This window comes from Benincasa hispida, chromosome 3 (genome assembly GCF_009727055.1).
Source record: "Benincasa hispida cultivar B227 chromosome 3, ASM972705v1, whole genome shotgun sequence".
Classification (NCBI taxonomy): Eukaryota; Viridiplantae; Streptophyta; class Magnoliopsida; order Cucurbitales; family Cucurbitaceae; genus Benincasa; species Benincasa hispida.
Window position 1 is genome coordinate 2,882,778 of NC_052351.1, and position 15,862 is coordinate 2,898,639.

A 15,862-nucleotide genomic window follows, 5' to 3' on the forward strand; every position below is an offset into this window, starting at 1 on the left:
AGCATGCTCATGCATCATATAATATGAGAGTTATAATATATGTATACATGCATTACAGCATATCCATGCATCATTTATATTATAAATGTTATAATATAATGTTGAATGTTTGTATGGAATGTATGCTATAGTTTAATTCATTACTTGTTTATATAAAAGTTATATATTAGCAATGAATGAACATTGTATGAAGCATGACACTACCTTAGGTTGATTTATAATTGTTATAAATAACTTATGTATGTCTAGCTTGCAATGTTGATTGGTTTTAATTGTTTAATTTCTTATGAGTGTTATAATTAATGAAATAAGAATTAAAATCAATAATAAGGAGTTGCATGCAAACCTTAGGCTTTAATCATTTTTTAAAAGTGTTCTAAAATTTGATTGAGATAGACCTAAGATCACATTTCTAATAAGATTAGAAATCTAAGTTTAATCTTTTAAATCGGTTTAATAGGATTAAATTGATTCCTAATAAAAGATTAAATATGTAACAAATGTATCTATAAGGGACCTTTTGTCTAAGGCTGGTTCTAGCTAGGCTGGGGTACTTAAGTCGATGGAAACGTCGCACCCCTACCTGGGAACCTACCTGGAAAGGTGAATTAGATAGATTTGTTACATGCATGCAAATTTGATGAAAGTCTGTTAAATAGTTTAATAAAACTTGAATCAAAGTTGTTTAATCATCAAAGAAAAGTGTTATTTTTTTAGCAAATTAAACAAATCACTTAGATAAAATCAGTAGCCAGATTTTCTAAGTTAACGAATCCTAGGTAGAACATTCAGTGGGAGGAAAATGGAGTATATGATACTTCACTTTTACCTCTACACGTTTCTCCCTAAAAGTTCACACCGTGAGATCTATCCTTAGCCTCGAGGCACCATGGGTGTCCTCCTATGGGTGGCATTTGGGTAGGTCGATACCAAGGTGAATCGAGAGAGTGTTCATAATAAGTGGGAGCAGGACGTGTGACAACATATCCCTCGATCTCTCTTATTAGCTTGGATAAAGTTTTTGTGCATTGCCTCATGGCATTGTGGGTGTCCCCCTAAAGGATGACAGTTCTGCACAACTCTTTATTTGATCTCCAAAAATGGATAAGGTTGCTTTACTCTCTTGTCCTAATCAACTTTTCCTTAAGGTTGGCTTATGAGGGCGAGACACTAAGACTTAAAATGAGGGGCTACACTTACACAGAATTGTTAAGGATGTTAACAAATTATGGACCGAACAATGGTGACTATTAGATTTAGTTACAAGGAATTGTTTATGGTTGAGAATGTCTCATTTTAGTGAAGGGTTACTTGATCACCCTACGGTGACTTTTGTCTTGCCTCACTGAAGCATCATTGCAAAATAGATGTCACTTAGGGTACACTAGACTATTTTCCTACAACTTGATTGGTTTTATAAACTGGTTTAATGCAAGTAGACTTAATTAAGTTTGTTCGTTTTTCAGCAATTTAATTATGGCTACCGTGACTTTAAGCTTACTTGCTGTCGATAAGTTAACTGGCGAAAATTACGCTAGTTGAAAAAACACCATTAACACGATTTTAATCATCAATGATCTTCAATCCGTCCTCACGGAGGAGTGTCCTCCTATTCCAGCTTCTACTGCTCCTCGAAATGTTCGTGAGGCATACAAGCGATGGACACGGGCAAACGAGAAGGCCCAAGCGTACATCTTGGCCACTCTTAACGAAGTTTTGGCTGAGAAGCATGAGCCCATAGTCACTGCACGCGAGATCATTGAGTCCTTGAGGGGAATGTTCGGACACCGTCTTTGCAGCTCAGGCACGACGCTCTAAAGTACATCTNATAGTCACTGCACGCGAGATCATTGAGTCCTTGAGGGGAATGTTCGGACACCGTCTTTGCAGCTCAGGCACGACGCTCTAAAGTACATCTTCAACTCACGGATGAAAGAGGGGTCATCTGTTTGAGAACACGTTCTCAACATAATGATCCACTTTAACATGGATGAGATGAACAGGTCGAGCATCTATGAGGCCAATTAAGTTAGCATAATTCTGGAATCCTTTCCATATAGCTTCCTTCACTACGGTTCTGAACAGAATTGACTACAACCTTACAACTCTACTCAACAAGTTGCAAACTTTCCAATCCTTGTTGAAAAGCAAAGAGAATAAAAGTGAAGCAAATGTTGCTTCATCATCTAAAAAGTTCCACAAAGGTTCGACCTCTGAAACTAAATCTGCACCTTCTTCTTCTGGCACTAGAAAGTGGAAGAAAAAGAAGGGTGCTAAAGGGAAGGCACCTACTGACCCACAACCTACTATTCCAAGGGATAGACCACCAGTGAGGGTTGACAAGGGAAAATGTTTCTAGTTCAACCAGAATGGGTACTGGAAGATGAACTAGCCCAGATATTTGGCAGAGAAGAAAAAGGCCAAACAAAGTAAATACGATTTTCTTGTTTTGGAAACTTGTTTAGTGGAGAATGATGGGCCTGCCTGGATTATTGACTCTGGGGCCACCAACCATGTTTGTTCTTCATTTCAGGGAATTAGTTCCTGGCGGCAGCTTGGTGCTGGTGAGATGACAATGCGAGTTGGAACCGGATACGTCGTCTCAGCTGTGCCAGTGGGAGGTCTCCGGTTAACTTTACAAAACAAATTTCTCATTTTGAATGATGTATTTGTAGTTCCCGATTTAAAGAGGAACTTAGTGTCTATAAAGTGTTTGCTAGAATGTAAATATCAACTACATTTTTCTTTTAATAAAATATTTATTACTAAGAATGGTGTTGATATATGTTCTGCTCAACGGGAAAGTAATTTGTATGTACTAAGGCCGTTAGCAATAGATGCCCTCCATAACATTGAGATGTTTAAAACTGTCGTAACTCAAAATAAGCAACTTAGAATTTCTCCTAAGGAAATTGCCCAACTTTGGCACCTAAGAATAGGACACATTAATCTCAATAGGATTCAGAGGTTGGTGAAGAATGGACTTCTAAGTGAGTCAGAAGAAAATTCTTTACATGTGTGTGAGTCATGCCTTGAAGGCAAAATGACTAAAAGGCCTTTAACTGGAAAAGATCATAGGGCCAAATAACCTATAGAGCTAGTGCATTCAGACCTTTGTGGTCCGATGAATGTAAGATCCAGGGGAGGTTATGAATATTTCATCACTTTCATTGATGATTATTCTAGATATGGATACGTTTATTTAATGCTACAGAAGTATGAGTCTTTTGAAAAGTTCAAAGAATTCAAGGCTGAAGTTGAAAACACATTAAATAGAACGATTAAAACATTTTGATCTGATCGAGGTGGAGAGTTTTTGGATTCATCTTTCCAGAACTATTTGATAAAACATGGAATAGTTTCCCAACTCTCAGCATCTGGTACACCTCAGCAGAATGGTGTATCAGAGAGGAGAAATCGAATCCTGTTGGACATGATTCGATCTATGATGAGTTACGTTTCCTTACCTGACTCGTTTTGGGGTTATGCAATGGAGACTACAACCTATATCCTAAACTACATTCCCTTCAAGAGTATTGCTAGAACACCTTTGGAATTATAGAATGGTCATAAAGCTAGTTTACATCATTTCAGAATTTGGGGTTGCCCAACACATGTGCTTGAGACTAATACTAAGAAACTGGAATCACGTTCAAGGTTATGCCTGTTTGTAGGCTACCCCAAGGGAATAAGAGGTGATTGTTTCTATGATCCTAAAGAAAACAAAGTATTTGTATCGACAAATGCTACTTTTCTTGAGGATGATCATATAAGGGAGCACAGACCTAGAAGCAAAATCATGTTGAATGAGCTTTCCAAAAAAACTACTGAATCTTCAACAAGAGTTGTTGAAGAGCCTGTTACCTCAACAAGAGTTGTTGAAGTAGGTTCATCTAGTATGTCAAATCCACTTCAAGTGTTGACGAAACCTCGATGTAGTGGGAGGGTTGCGAACCCATCTATTCGCTATATGGGTTTAACTGAAATCCTAGTTATAGTAGTTGATGGCAATATTGAGGATCCATTATCTTACAAGAAGGCAATGGATGATGTTGACAGAGATGAATCGATCAAAGCCATGGATCTCGAAATAGAGTCTATGTACTTCGATTTAGTTTGTGATCTTGTAGATCAACCTGATGGGGTTAAACCTATAGGTTGTAAATGGATCTACAAGAGGAAATGAGGTGCTGATGGGAAGGTGCAAACCTTAAAGGCTAGACTGGTGGCAAAAGGTTATACCCAGGTAGAGGAAGTCGACTATGAGGAGACTTTCTCGCTTGTTGCCATGCTGAAGTCTATCCGGATCCTCCTATCCATTGTCTCATATTATGACTATGAGATATGGAAAGTGGATGTCAAGACTTATTTTCTGAATAGCAATCATGAGGAGACCATTTATATGGTGTAACCCAATGGATTCATAGTCCAAAGTCAAGAGCAAAATGTTTGCAAGCTGAATCGACCCATTTATGAACTGAAACAGGCATCTCGATCTTAGAATATAAGGTTTGATACTCGATCAAATCTTATGGCTTTGATTAGAACGTTGATAAGTCTTGTGTCTATAAGAAGATCATCAACAGTTCAGTAGTTTTCCTAGTGTTGTATATAGATCATATCCTACTCATTGAGAATGATGTAGGCTTACTGACTACAGTTAAAAATTGGTTAGTGACCCGATTCCAAATGAAATATTTGGGAGAGGCTCAGTTTCTTCTAGGTATTCAGATTTTTCGAGATCGAAAGAACAAAATACTAGTACTGTCTCAGGCATCGTATATTGACAAGATGATGACCAAGTATTCGATGTAGAACTCTAAGAGGGGCCTATTTTCTTTCAGGCACGAAGTTACATTATCTAAGGAACAATGTCCTAAGACACCTCAAGAGGTTGAGGAAATGAGACGGTTCCCCTATGCATCTACTATCGACAGTTTGATGTATACGATGTTATGTACTAGACCTAACATCTGCTATGCAGTGGAGATAGTCAGTAGATATCAATCTAATCCAGGATATGATCACTGGACAACCGTTAAGACATCCTCAAGTATCTACGGAGGACGAGGGACTACATGCTTGTGTATGGTTCTAAGGATTCAATCCTTACCGGATACACGGACTCTGATTTTCAGACTGATAAGGATTCTCGAAAATCCACTTCAGGATCAATGTTCACTCTTAACGGAGGGGTTGTAGTATGGAGAAGCACCAAGCATGAGTGCATCGCGGACTCCACCATGGAGGCTGAATATGTAGCGGCTTGTGAAGCTGCTAAGGAGGCCATTTGGCTCAAGAAATTCCTGACTGGTTTAGAAGTTGTTCCAAACATATCAAAGCCCATCACACTTTATTGTGATAGTAGTGGTGATGTGACTAATTCCCGTGAGCCTCGAAGTCATAAGCGCGGCAAGCACATAGAGCGGAAGTATCATCTCATCCAAGAGACTGTGCATCGAGGGGACGTGATTGTCACGAAGATAGCTTCGGAGCACAATGTTGCTGATCCGTTTACGAAATCCCTTACAACTACAGTGTTTGAGGGTCACCTGCAGAGCATGGGTCTATGAGACAGGCCAGGGCTAGACTAGGGCAAGTGGGAGATCTTATACTGGGCGTGTTATGCCCTAGTTTATTATTTTATGTACTTGAATTTGGTTATCTTGTACACCCCACTAGCTTTAGGACAAGTGGGAGATTGTTGGGGTTGATGCTCTAAATCTCGTAGGGTCGTATAGTTTGTAAACCTTGTATGAACAAACTTGTATGTGATTAATAATATTTGATATTTTATTCACTTTGTCTATGAAATATGTGATATTTTAGTTTTATTAACCACAAACCAATAAAGTAACATCCAAGGTTATCGTTGTAACTTAAACATATATGTGGAGACATACAGGTGGATCATGTTTAAGTAATAACCTAAATGGTCTATAGTATATGGATAAGGCTGGGTACCTTATCTTGGTAACACTACAAGTATGGTCCACTTTGTAGATATTACGAATATTGTAAAGTGCTACAAAGGATCTGATCCTGATCGTTCATGTATTAAACATGTGAACGGGGATATTCTATACAAAGGAGTTTGTATAAGACTAGACCATGAAATGTTTAGTCTCATTATATAACACCGTTCATAATATAGACTTTCATTTCACTAGGATGACCATAGGTAACATGACCTTAATCCCGAGTGAGTTGTGAACTTCTGCCTATGAGACTGGTTCTTTTATGTGTATGGGTAAGAGTGGTCAGATCGCCGACTCAACTGTTGGGATTGATGTCCTAATTCTCCTAGAGTCTTATTGTTTGTAATGATATACATTGTTTTATGAATAAAATAATTGTTATTTCATTATGGCATTTACTCATATCCAATAAACAAAGCTCCATGATTATCTTATGTAAACTTAAGCATGTATATGTGATATACAAGTGGATCATACCTGTGATAACCTAAATAGGTTTGTAATATAAGGATTAAAGTGAGATACCTAATCCTGGTGACACTACGGATACGGTCCGCTTTGTAGAGGTTTACAAGTGTTGTAAACTACTACAGAGGGTAGATCCTGACCATTCATGTAGAGATGTGCGAGCGGAGGTGTCCTATACAAAGAGTTTGTATAAGACCGAAACACGAGATGACTAGACTCTGTATATAACGTCGTTGATACTAGAGACTTACATCTCACCTAAATGACCATAAGTGACATGACCTCAATCCTGAGTGTTTTGGGGGAACTCCTACCTTTGAGGGCGGTCCTTTGATTAGTATGGGTGAGAGTAGCCAAATTGCCAACTCAACATGCCTACCTTTTTAGGGACATGTCTGATATGGGTGAAGAAAATCGAACATGAGGATTTCCATGAGCAGCGGAAAGATCATTCCAAATTACAATCATATATGAACTTTACAATTACAGTCATAAACAGAAACGTATGGTTATGCATTAATTACAAAAATACAACACGATAATACAAAAGATCAAGGACACTACACACTTTTGTAGACTCATCGTCAAGCTCCTTGATCATGAACGCTCGAATGCTCGAACACAGCAACACCTCAACGCTCGTCCAACACGACTGTTGCATTGCTCGGACACCGTGCACTCGTACTCAGCGATCGCCTAGGTCACGAACACCCCGAACAACACGAACGGCCTCCACAGAACATCGACAGTATCGAGTTGAGTATGACACCACCAAGAAGGCTACCTTGGTATTCTCGGTGTGAGAATCCAGAGAGTGGGCTCTGTGTGGACTTGGTTTGAGACAGAACACGAAGGAAACAACAATCGTGTAAACGATTGAGCAAGTGGGAGATGGCAGAACCTATCGTATAGGTCGATGCCCAATCGTTTAGGAAAAACTAAGCGGATCGTTCTAGCAAAAGCTGTGCGATCGTTTAGCTCATGCCTCAGCTGAATGTCTATCGCCTACAAACACTCCACGATCGTTTACCTTATCCAAGCTATCACTTTAGTAAATCCTATTTACTTGACAACTTTCCTGAGTTATATTTCGAGGAAAGGAATCTCAAATTCACAAAAATTCAACATTACTAAAATTAGGAAAAACATTTTTCCTTTTTATCTCACAGTTTACCATGAAACTACCAATAACCTCACACTCAATTGGTTATTAGAGAAAAAAGAGTTAATTATCCAATAAATAATATTATTATAAATATAAATGATAACTAACTTACCATAATATATTTATAACCTATAGTTTTAATATTTCATCTCATGAAACATACAAACCAAAACTCTTTTTCTATTCCATGACACTTAATGTAAATCTCATTTACATTAATCCTCCACTAGATGTATCTCATTACAATCATACCTATCATAATCATACATAAATCGAATTACCTCTGTCAATTTGACATTTCAAATCAATACCAAGAACGATCCTCAACTGAATCCCATTGAGCTACCAAGGGGACCTTATGGGTTGTAGCTCGACAGCTCCAATGGTTACGTGAATAACTGACTAAACTCTTTATCATGGGATCCACCATCCATTTCAACTACCAGGCACTCTACTAAAAGACCGGACAACTGAATCTCTCCTTACCACAGATATATTTTATGTGTCCATCTTAACCAATCAACAATTGAGACAACCTTCACAGATCGCCGCCAAGTACAGCTCGACCAATAACCGTTATGCCTCTGTTAGTTACATCTAACTTCTTAAAGTTATCACTGAACCCTCTAATGAACATAAGTCATTGTCTTAGTTACATCTAACTCTTTAAGTACCACTGATCCCTCTAATGATCATAAGTCATAGTTCTTACTATGTCTGAGTCCTTCTCTTCTGAAGAGAAGTTGTGGCACTATGTTCAAGCCTCGAAATCAGCCCTTAAGGGGAGCCAATCACTCTACTATCCCTGCTCAGAAATGAGTGAATTCCATCTTATGTATTGAGTTCCCAGCTCCCAAATCAGACAAGTCCCTAAAAAGATAGGCATGTTTTGACGTTGGCAATCTGGCCACTCTCACCCACACTAATCAAAGGACCTCCCTTAAAGCCAGGATTTTCCAAAACACTCAGGATTGAGGTCGTGTCACCTGTGGTCGTTTATGTGAGATGTAAGTTCTCTAGAATCAACAAACGTTATATGTAGAGTCTAATCATCTCGTGGTCCGATCTTATACAAACTCTTTGTATAGGACACCTCCGCTCGCATGTCTCCACCTGAATGGTCAAGATTTACCATTTGTAGTAGTTTACAACACTTCCTCTACAAAGCGGGTTGTATCCGTAGTGTCACCAGGATCAGGTATCCCACCTTAATCCTTATACTACAGACCTATTTAGGTTATCACTTAAGTCATGATTCACTTGTATATCACATATACATGCTTAAGTTTAAATAAGATAAATATGGAGCTTTGTTTATTGGATATGAGTAAATGCCATAATGAAATAACAATTATTTTATTCATAAAACAATGTGTATCATTACAAACAACAAGACTCTGGGAGAACTAGGACATCAATCCCAACACTGGGAGCTGGGAACTCACTTACACAAGATGGAATTCATTCCTTTCCCGAAGCAGGGATAAGTGGAGAGATTACTCCCTTAAGGGCTGATTCCGGGGCTTGAACATAGTGGCCACAACTTCTCTTTGGAAGAGAGGACTCAGTCATAGTAGGACTATGACTTATGTTCATTAGAGGATTTAGTAGTACTTAAGGAGTTAGATGTAACTATAGGGGCATAACGGTTATTGGCCAAGTTGTACTTACGAGCGATCTGTGAAGGGTCATCGCATTGTTGATTGGTTAAGATGGACACATAATATATCTGTGGTAAGAAGAGTTCAATTGTCGGTCTTTAGTGGAGTGTCTCGCAGTTAACGGATGGTGGATCCCGTGACTAAAGAGTTTAGTCATTTATTCACGTATCATTGGAACTTCGAGCTATAAGTCTATAAGGTCCCCTTGGTAGCTCAATGGATTCAGTTGAGGATCAGTTCTTGGTATTGATTTGAAATGTTCAAATCGACAAGAGGTATTTCGATTGTATATAATATGATCAGTATGGCGTATGAGATACATCAAGTGGAGGATTAATGTAAATGAGATTTACATTAAGTACCATGGAATAGAAAAAGAGCTATGGTTTGTATGTTTCATGAGATGAAATATTAAAACTATATGGTATAAATATAGTATGATAAGTTGATTATCATTTATATTTATAATAATNGATGAAATATTAAAACTATATGGTATAAATATAGTATGATAAGTTGATTATCATTTATATTTATAATAATATTAATTATTGGATAATTATCTCTTTTTCTCTAATAACCAATTGAGTGGGAGGTTATTGGTGGTTTCATGGTAACCGTGAGATAAAAGAAAAAATATTTTCCTAATTTAAAAAAAAAAAGATTTTGTAAAAAATGTGAATTTGAGATTTCCAATCTCGGGGAATTACTCATGGGAAGTTGTCGAGTAAATTGGATTTACTAAGCGATAGTTTTGAGTTAGCTAAACGATCGTGCAGTGTTAGTAGGTGATAGACACTCGGCTAAGTGATGAGCTAAACGATCGCATAGCTTTTGCTAGACGATTGCTTAGCTTTTCCTAAACGATTGGGCATCGACCTATACGATAGGTTCTTCCATCTCCCACTTGCTTAATCGTTTACATGATTGTGTTTCCTCCTTTTTTTTGCCTCAAACCAAGTCCACACAGAGCCCACCCTCAGGATTCTCACACCGAGAATACCAAGGTAGCCTTCGTGGTGTTGTCATACTCAACTCGACACTGTCGAGGTTCTGTGGAGGTCGTTCGTGTTATTCAAGGTGTTCGTGACCTAGGCGATCATTGAGTTCAAGAGCGCGGTGTTCGTGCAGTGTAGCGATCGTGTTGGACGAGCATTCGTGTGTAGTTGTGTTGCTGTGATCGAGCGTTCGTGATCAAGGAGCTTGCAGATGAGTCGACAAATGTATGTTACTCTAGTCTTTGATCATTTGTATAGCATGTAGTAATTTATATATTTTGCATAATCGTATGTTTCTATTTGCGATTGTAATTTTAAAGTTCATATACGTTTTTAATTTGGAATGATCTTTCCACTGCTCATGGAAATCCTCGTGTTCAATTTTCTTCAATTGGTAAAGCCTACCATTTTTGGGGATTCGTCTAATTGAGGAGCTGGGAACTCAACTACACAAGATAGAATTCACTCCTTCCCCGATACAAGGGTAAGTAGATAAATTGCTCCCTTAAGGGCTAATTCCGGGTTTTGAACAATGTGGCGCCATACCCTTGTTAGGAATATCCTAGAACTCGTAGTTCGTAAATTTTGTGTTAAACATTCTATTTATTAATAAAATATTATTGAGTATCTTATTCGATAAACCTGTTGATATTGCATTCTATTATGAAAATCTAATAAACATATCCATAGCTATAGTATGAATACTTTAACTTTATGTGGTGACATAAACACGATCAAGTTAATAGTATATAACCTAAATGGTCTATAAGTATATGGATGAAATTGGGTATTTCATCCTAGTAACACTATTGGATGCGGCTCATTTTGTATAAGTAATACGAATGATGTAATCCATAGATCGTTCATGTAGAGACATGTTAGTGGGGCATCCTATGCAATGAGTTTGCATAAAGACTGGACCTCGAAATAGTCACTTTTCTTTGTAACAACCGTTTACTGTTAAAACTGACTATTTCATACTAAAGTAACCTAGGATAACTCGATCTTAATCCTGAGCTAGCTATGAACTCCTGTTTATTCAGGATTTTCCTTTGATCTACATGGGTGAGAGTAGTCCAACAGCACTACTCAATAAGCCTCCCATTTTGGGGATGAGACCGGATAAATAGCTGGGGACATAGCCTTGCAAGATGGAATTCACTCCTACCCGTCTAGGGATAGCAGATAGGTTGTTCTCTTAAGTGTTGATTCCTGGTCTTGAACAAGCGGAGCCCCGCCCTCTCATGATAGAGAGGGACATGATTCATAAGTGGTATTACGAATCAGTTGTTCATTAGAGGGTCAGTGGGAGCTTAAGGAACAAGATGCATTTATAGGGGTAAAACGGTAATTTTAACCCAACTGTAAATACGAACGACCTGTGAAGGATCGACTTATTGATTATGGTTAACATGGACAAAAATACATCTGCAGTGAGGATAGTGCAACTATCAAGCTATAGTGGTGTGCTTTGATAGTTAATGAATAGCAATTAATTCGGTTTAAAAAGTTTAACCAATTGATTACAAATTGTTGGAGCTCATGATCTAAGATCCATTAGGTCCCTCTACTAGTTCATAAATTGGAATAATAAATTGAGTATTAATTGGATGATTTTTGAATTTAGGGTTATGAATTTGAAATGTTCAAATTCGATTTTAGGGTTTTCAATTGATAGTATACGATACAATTAAAACATTTAATTTAATTGAAATTAAACGTAATTGGAGAATCAATTAATATTTAAATTATGATTTAAATATGAAATTGAATCATATTGGTGGAATTGGTGTTTTATTAAGTTAATAATAGATATTAAATTAATTTAATTAAAAGATTTAATTAAAATAAAAATTAGTTTTATGTAAATTATTTATTTTGAATTAATTTTTATAAAACTAGGTTTTAAATAAAATAGTTTTATTTAAATCAAAATCAATTTGAATAAAAATTGATTAAAATTTGAGATTAGTGGATTTTTCCAATCTTTGAAAAATCCACTATCTCATTTTGGTGATTTATCACCAAATTCCACTTTAATGTTTAATTACAACTCAAGTAGGAGTTTCCCTACATGCAACCATGTTCTATTGCATGAATTCAATCTACAAATAGAAGCTTCGTGCATGGAATTGAGAGAGGATGCTAAGAATTTTACCTAAATTGCTAAAAAATCAAAAACCCTACTAAACTCATCCAAGTTCATCCTCAATTTAACTTAATTTGAGTATTTCCACCACACTTCCTTCTTGAACATAGTGGGGAATACCTTGTTGGTGGTCTACTTGAAGAATCAAGCTCAAACTTGTGGAAATTCTGCTGAATTCGTGGAAGAAATCTTCAAAGGTAATGTTTGATTCAAACCTTTTTATGAATACCTCATGAGTAGCATGTTTAAAACTCAAATTAAGTGTAGTTAAATTGCTTATTGATTCTGAATTCTTCCGTTGCATGTTATATTACTCCTCCAACCCTCTCTTGGCCCGAGAGGGGTTTAGTCATAGTGAGACTATGATCTATTGTTCATTAGAGGTATCAGTGGTACTCAAGGAGTTAGAGATAACTACAGGGACAAGACGATAATTTGGCCCAACAGTACTAACGAGTAATTTGTGAAGGGTCATCATGCTGTTGATTGGTATCCAATGGACACATAAATATATTTGTAGTGCGAAGAGTGCAGTTGTCGATCTTTAGTGGAGTGCCCGGCAGTTAACAGATGGTTGATAATGTAATTAAAGAGTTTAATTAATTATTCACATACCATTGGAGCTTAAAGCTATAGGTTCATAAGGTCCCCTTGGTAGCTCAAAAGATTTAGTTGATAATCAATTTTTGGGTTAATTTGAAATATTCAAATTAATAAGAGGGAATTTAATTATATATGATATAATTGACATAATGTATTTGATACATTATAGTTTAATTGGAGGAATAAATATTTGAATGTGATTCAAATATATTTTCTATGAATGAGATTCATAGTTGTTAAATTTAATATAGATATGATTTATATTAAATGCCATAAAATAGAGAAAAATAACTATAGTTTATATTGTATATGATGTCATATTAAAACTATAGGCTATAAATATAATATGATAAGTTAGTTATCATATTTATTTATATTATTTATTATTTTGGATAATAAATCAATTTTTCTCTCTAACCACCTTAGTGAGTGGTTAAGTAGTTTATATTGTATATGATGCAATATTAAAACTATAGGCTATAAATATAATATGATAAGTTGGTTATTATATTATTTTGGATAATAGATCAATTTTTCTTTCTAACCACCTTAGTCGGTGGTTAAGTGGTTTTTGTGACAAATGAGATATGTAAAATAAGGTTTTATTTTTCCCTAGAGAATCTGCACGACAAACACACGGAGCCTATACGGTGGACTTTGAGATTGCAAGATTGAGAAGCTTCTATATACGATAGTGTGTTCTTCTTCAATCGTCTTCCTCCTCCAAACTCACAAACTCTCTCCTAACCAAAATAGTAAGAGCCCACCACTCCTGGGTTCTCACCATGAGAATACCGATGATACCAAGTGGTAGTGTCTTCACCTTTTGGTTCGAGTTTTGTTGTTGTTCGAGGAGTTCGTGACAGTTCGAGGGTCGTACGAGAAGAAGTGTTCTTCAAAGGTATAATCACTTTAACCCTATTTGTAGTTTAAAAGCATGCTGTAATTTTTATTAAGATGCATAATCTGTATGTTTTACTGTAAACTTGAGTTTTCAATTGAAATGGGATTTGGATGATTCGCTTCCATTCATGGATCTCCTTGTGATATAATTAATTTAATTTAATTAGATATGATATGATATAATTACTATAATATATCTGATACATTATAATATTAAGTATTTATGAGATGAAATAAATATTTGAATATGATTCAAATATTAATTATATGAATTGGATTCACATGGTTAAAATTAATATAAATATGATTTATATTAAAGTCATTGGTGAGAGAAATGTATGTTATATATGATATAACATATAGTTTAATATATATTACACGATAAGGTAATTATCATGTGAATATATATTAAATAATTTATTAAATAAATAAATAAATTTAATTTAATTTATTTATTTTTGAATTAATGTTATTTGGGATGGAATTGTAACTCACTCTCCCTATTTCTTTCTAGATCGTATATGTGGGTTGGTTACACTTTCTTCTTCTTTGTGGTGTGAAGAAAAGAAACAAAGGAACCTTTTTTTGGGTGTTCTGATATCTCAGGCTTTCCCCTGTTTTTCTTTTCTTCCCCTCTCTCAGTCCCTTCCCTCACCAAAATAGTCAGAGCCCACTCCTCATGGATTCTTCGAGGGGAATTTTTATATTCTCTCTTTCTCTTCTTAGTTTCTTAAGCATGTTGTATGTTTTGTTTAATTAAATGTATGATTTGTTTTGTTTCTCTGTAAAATTGCGTTTTGTAAATTTTTTAGAATTGGGACGATCTACTTCGTTGCGGACCCTTCAAAGGGATCATTCAAAATTGGTAGAAACATCTTCTTCATTAGATGTAGCATCTTGGGCCAACTTTGAATTGGTCGTTTTCCTAAGATTCTTCTGTTGTCTTGTACTTGATACCACCAAGCGGATGCTCCTGTTTTCAACTTTTAGGAAATTAGTTTAACTTTTTTGTCTTCTAGAGTTCTCATATATTCAAAGAAACTTTCAACATCTTTTACCTAATTAAGGAAAATTTCTATATTCATTCTTCCATTACAGGTTGGGATGTCAATCTTCATTTTATAGTTTGGTTATTGTTTGCAATAGGGCCCTATTCCCTATTGCCTTCCCTCATGCCAATTATAGATAGAGAGCGATTCATCCCCTTAAAATTCTTGAAATCTTGGTTGCCTTTCTTGAGAGGGAGGCTGATATCGTAGGTGCTGTTCTTGATATGGTGGTTGGAATATTGTATCCCCAAGTGTTTTGAGCAATCAACTTCATAAGAAGAATCATAATAATAACCTAAAAGGTTTTGAGGAATTAGTCTTACTTGGTGTTGGAATTGTGGTGCTCTGTCTAATTGATTTTGAGGAATCAGCCTGTGTTGCCACAAATTTTCACTTCGAGGATCCTTTCTTGGAGAGAATCTTGGCCTTTCTTGATTTTTTGTCCGCATAAAAGCTTTTTTTTTTTTTCTTGTTTTCCAGTAGCTGAGAATGATAATCTTTGGACTTCTTGGTTTTCTTGTTCTTCATTCAAGCTTTCTTGCACGGGTTTTTTTACCTTTGTTCATCCTACTGAATTCTCGAGCCAATTGTTCAATGGCCAGTTTCATGTCATTTACTGTAGATTGAACATTATGCAGTCCTTCATTGAGATTTTCCACAAAATCTTCTACTTGTTGCAACCGAATTAAGGGATCTTGGAGACGAAGAGGCTTCCGCCTCATTAGGGGGGAGGAGGGGGATTTTTGGGATTCATTCCCGTCATCAGGTCATCGTTCACGTGGGTGCTCTGATACCAAAACTAATGCAATCAAATCTTGGAGAAATTTTGGAGCTAAAATCTGAAATCTTTATTGAATCAATAAGAGAAAACAAGACCACCTTTAAATA